This window comes from Arvicola amphibius, chromosome 7, assembly GCF_903992535.2.
Source record: "Arvicola amphibius chromosome 7, mArvAmp1.2, whole genome shotgun sequence".
NCBI classification, from domain to species: Eukaryota; Metazoa; Chordata; class Mammalia; order Rodentia; family Cricetidae; genus Arvicola; species Arvicola amphibius.
This window is the reverse complement of record NC_052053.1, coordinates 14,761,983-14,767,758: the sequence shown is the minus strand read 5'-3', so window position 1 is coordinate 14,767,758 and position 5,776 is coordinate 14,761,983.

Here is a 5,776-nt window from a genome sequence, read left to right as displayed (position 1 = left end):
AAGTTTAAACTACATGTCCCAAAGGGCACCGCGAGAGGCACAGGCGGATCTATGTGCACAGAGAATTCTGGGCTTGGTAGTTTCATTCACACTGACTGAGGCGTTCTTAGTGATTGGAGGAAACACGTGTCCCTTAAGTGCATCTCTACGACGAAGTTTCTTAAGCACTGACATATTTGTAATATACACAACGAAATATTTTTTTTTGGTTTTGTTTTCAAGACTGGGTTTCTCCTTGGCTTTGGAGCCTCTGTCCTGGAACTAGCTCCTGTAGACCTGGCTGGCCTCGAACTCACAGAGATCCGCCTGCCTCTGCCTCCTGAGTGCTGGGATTAAAGGCCTGGCATATATATATATATATATATATATATATATATATATATACGCACACACACACACACACACACACACACACACATTTGATGATTCTAGATGTCTTAAGAGGTAAATGCGCTTGCTACCAAGCCTGATGGTGTGAGTTCCCTACCAGGGACCTACATGTAAGAAGGAAGCCAATCTTTCAGTTTATCCTTTGACCCCATGTACACACATATACAGATGTATATACATAGTTTTACATGTTCATCAAACATTTCCCTTATGTGCACAATATATGTTTTACTTTTTAAAATGCTTACAAATTAATAACTACTTTGATTATCTGTACCTGGTGGTTAAGCAAATCTATTTATTTATTTATTTATTTATTTATTTATGGTTTTTCAAGACAGGGTTTCTCTGTAGCTTTGGAGCCTGTCCTGGAACTAGCTCTTGTAGACCAAGCTGGTCTCGAACTCACAGAAATCCGCCTGCCTCTGCCTCCTGAGTGCTGGGATTAAAGGCATGTGCCACTGCAGCCCAGCAAATTTAATACTGGTAATTTCACAAAAAGCATTCCTTGGCCAACATATGTATATATTTTTGAAAGAATGAAACAGAATTATGTTGGGGCGGCTGACCAATCCCTTGTCTGAGGGGCGTGGCCGCTTCAGGGGCAAAAGATACCTTTAAAAGAACGGGGTTTGGGATAGGCCGAACCCTGCTTCTTCCGCTTGGTTCTCTGCGTCGCTGGAACCTCAGCTTTGTAAGTGTCCCCCGCTTTCTCCTTTTAATAAAACTGATTCATTTAAAAAAAAAAAAGGCTATTTTGGTTATTTCCAATCTCCTCCGACCGCCGCATCAGAATTACATACTATGAAATGTTGTATAAATCTGTTTTATTTATTTATTTATTTATTTATTTATTTATTTATTGGTTTTTCGAGACAGGGTTTCTCTGCAGCTTTAGAGCCTGTCCTGGAGCTAGCTCTTGTAGACCAGGCTGGTCTCGAACTCAAAGAGATCCGCCTGCCTCTGCCTCCCGAGTGCTGGGATTAAAGGCGTGCGCCACCACCGCCCGGCTGTTTTATTTTTTTTAAGGCTGTTATGGGGGCTGGAGAGAAGGCTCAGCAGTTAAGATCATGAGCTGTTTTCCAGAGGATCAGGGCTCAATTCCCAGCACGCACATGGCCCCTTATAACCACTTGTCACTCTGGTTCCAGGGAATCTGATGCCCTCTTCTGACCTGTACAGGCACCTGACGGGTTTTAAGTCCAATTAGAGAGCTGTTGGACACCACCAAGATAAGCATGCTACTGCTACACCAACTTCTTGTGGCTCATAGGCATCACAGGTGGGTAGGATGTGTTTGCTTCCTTCCTGCCTTTGGAAACTGGCATGGGGCCTTTTGGCTAGTCCCCAGAGAAGAGGCTTTCAGGTCAAGGGCCTCTGAATCCTTTGTCTGAAGCGAAGGTATATCAACAATAGACACTTACTTTCCACCTCTCGGGGGCAGCCAAGTAGGGCAGCAATAGCCTATAATGTTTGGGATCTCTTGGACAGCCCTCAGTCTTGGTTATCTTCCTACTGATTAGAAGCACTGAATTTGGCTTCTTGTCACTTCTTTCCCCTCGGAACTCCAGCTAAAACCAATTCTGCCACATTTGCTTTTGAGTGATTCAGACAGTTCCCAACTGCTTTCCACCCTCCCCCCCACCTTTCTCCTCATTCTCTCCTGAATGCTTTAGTGCATCACGAACCCAACATATATACTAGTCTAAATCATTCAGATCTGCCACAGGCTCGCTTCTTGTCCCATGCAAATTCCTTGGATTCTTTGTGTGTGTGTGGGGGGGGGGGGGTTAAAGACAGGGTTTCTCTACATAGCTTTGGAGCCTATCCTAGAACTGTAGACCAGGCTGGTCTCGAACTCACAGGGATCCGCCTGCCTCTGCCTACCAAGTGCTGGGATTAAAGGCGTGCGCCATCACTGCTCGACTTCAAATACATCTTTTAAAAATTGCAAAGATTGGTAAGAGAGCTATGAAACTTACAGGACCGCTCTCTGAGGTTAGATGAGCTAAACAGCTGCTGGGGGAGAGGAGACCGCTGAGCTGCCCCAAAGCAGCTTTTGCAAGTTGTCACCTAGGCTGAGGGAGTTGCTTGGTGAGGCACTCATTATCCTTTATGTAACCCCAGCAAACTCATGGGTTCACTAAGGTAGACGTGAGTGGAACTGTTCCTTTGCTCAATGTCCTCACTGAAGTGGATAGACATTTCTTCAGGTATCCCCAGGAAAAGGAACAACACTCTAGGAGCCAAGGTAGGGTCTGAAAGAACCAAGGATGTGTTTGAGAGGAGCGGTTGCATGCTCCCTGTTGTGGATGATAAGATGAGCAACTGAGGCTGAGCCATCTGAGGGTGGTGCATTCTTGTGGAGAGACTTTCATAATGGCTTTCTTATGTGGTATAGGATGGCAAGCCTCACTGATGAATGGGGTTACAATAGCATATGTGAATTGTGCTGGTTCTAGGACAGCCAGGACTGTTACATAGAGAAACCCTATCTCAAAAAAAAAATTTAAAACAGGAAAAAAATGTTTATTTGTGTGTGCCTATGTCTACGTGTGTAAGTTTGTATTTGGAGTTTGTATTTTCTCAGTTAGGCTGGAAGCCAGTAGTGAGTCCCAAAAACTTTCCTATCTCTACCCTCTACTCAGAGCTGGGCATACAGGCTTACCCAGGAAGTCTCTCTCTTGTCATGTGATGTCAGGATCTGCACTCTGACCTCAGGGCGGCACAGCACGAGCTCCAGTTTGCTGAGCTCTCTCTCCAGCCCCCAAGTTCTTAACCTGCCTGTGAGTCTGTTCCTCACTTCCCTCCAGGATGGAATGTTTTCCCATCCAGATGAAATAACTACACAACACTCTCCCTTACTTCAATCTTCTGAGTTCTATATAGGTCTGTGTAGTCACCAAAGTTAAAAACCTATTTTAGTGGTAGCACTCACAGCAAATTTATACTTTAGGATACATGGGATTGGGAGGGATTGGAAAGTTGTTAGATTTTCTTTTTCTTTTTTGTGGATTTGAATAAAATTTTTTATTGAATTTATTGAGCTATAAATTTTTCTCTGCTCTCCTCCCTTCCTCTCCCCTCCCCTTCAACCCTCTCCTGTGGTCCCCATGCTTCCAATTTACTCAGGAGATCTTGTCTTTTCTACTTCCCATGTAGATTAGATCCATGTATGTCTCTCTTAGGGTTCTCATTGTTGTCTAGGTTCTCTGGGATTGTGATTTGTAGGCTGGTTTTCTTGAAGTTGTTAGACTTTAGACATCTATGGAGTGCTGGGGATATAGTCCAATGCTAGAACATTTGTCTATCATGTATGAAGCCTTGGGCTCAATTCTTAATGCTATAAGAATCAAACCAAAATAACAAGACCTTTAAGGGGCCAGGTGTACTGGTGTATGCCTGTGATTCCAGAATTTGGGGGGTACAAGAGGAGAACCAGGTATTTGACTGTATCCTTGGCTATATAGTGATGAGGCCAGTCTGGGTTATATGAGACCCTGTCTCAAAAAACAAAAATCCTGTACAGAATGTTCAAATTTTTACAATTAGTTAGGTATTGTTAGCCATAGCTGCTTGTCTCTGAGGCATGAGGATCTCTTGAGCCCATGAACTTGAGACCATCCTAGGAAACTGTATGGTCCAAGCTCCAGTGACAAGAAAGAGGAGAGGTGAAGGGTGGGCCAAGAGTCAAAGAGACTGTGAGGACCTGTGAGAAGATAAGACGTACAGAACCATAAGCCAAAATAAAGTCCCTTTCTTTAATACTTACTCAACTCCCAGTAGTATGCTACCAATAATGTAAAACACACTAAAAATTAAACACTGCCTGGAGACAATGCTCAGTGGTAGATGACCTGACTAGCAAGAACAAGATCCTGAATCACTGTCCAGCACCATAAACATGCACACAGGTACACATGCCTTACTATACACACATAGGAAGGACATGGAGTAAGTCAGTGTTACACCTGATCCATTGTGCGCCACAAGGAAGGAGAGAGACAGCACGTATGGGTTCCAAAGACTTTAATAACTCACCACATAAGCAGAGTCGCTGATCGACCAGGGCTGCAGGACAAAGCCCTGAGCTGGGACAGAAGCAGGGCAAGAATTTCCTCCAAGATTTAAACATCCCATCCTGAACAGAAAGTTCCTTAACAGGAGAGGAACTAACTCAAAATAGCTTCAGGAAGTTCCTGAAAGTGATCAGATTCACTAACCCCCCCCCCCCTTGCTGCCAGAGTCAGCAATAAAAGAGATTGCCTCAAACAGGAAGGGAAGCCAAGCTGCAAAGATGACTTGGGGACTTTCAGCCAAGTCGCTCTGAGACCAGACCAGCTGCCTACTTTTGAAGATGCAGAGACCAGTCAAGCTGCCTGGAAGAGGTTTAAACCAACCAAGGCACCTGGAAAGGACACTCTCCCAACTGTTGAGCAGCCTGTAGGCTGTACTTCACGTTCCCAGATTTTGGGAGCTGTCACTCATGCTGGGGTGGGCTTTGGTGATATAGCTGCCCTTGGGTACATTCTGCTCCTGTAAACAACCCCAGTAATACTCATTGGTTCACCAAGTTGGACTCTGGTGGTTTCCAGACTCTGGTCTGTCGTGGGCTCCCTATCTGAGGTGAGTAGGCATGTGTGTTGCATCTCCCAGGAATAGTTTAGTCACACAATGGGGTGAGGTGACAGAATTAGTAGGAAAGGATATAGCTTCTGGAATCCTGACATGTTCTTGCTCTCAATCTAGTAGAGGACACATCTTTTTTTTGTTTGTTTTTTTCAAGACAGGGTTTCTCTGTGTAACAGCCTGGCAATCCTAGAACTCACTCTGTAGACCCAGTTGGCCTCTGCCTCCCAAATGCTGGAATTAAAGGCATGTACTACCATCTCCCAGCTTCCTAGACTTAACTTTTTCCACTGGAATTTCTTTCTTCCTTTTTGTCCTAGTACTATGGTATATGTACTAAGGATATATTTCTGTTACAAAGTAAGATTTTAGGTGAATGGGTCTGTTGAAAGGCAAGTCTTTTAATTAGTCAGGAATCTGAATTCTTTCTATCATGTTATTCTAACATCTGCCAGGTCCATGTCGTTGGATGATTAGAATATGATGCACTGGATTACAGATGGTAGATGAAAATAAGAGGTAAAGTGTTTGTTTTATTTTTTGAGACAGGATTTCGCTGTAGTTTTAGAGCCTGTCCTGGAACTAGCGCTTGTAGACCAGGCTGGCCTCGAACTCGCAGAGATCCGCCTGCCTCTCGAGTGCTGGGATTAAAGGCGTGCGCCACCACTGCCCAGCAAGAGGTAATGTTTTAAGGCCTGAACCAGTATGCCACTTTGATTCTTAATTCCATCATCGAGAACTAAATCAAATGGTCAAG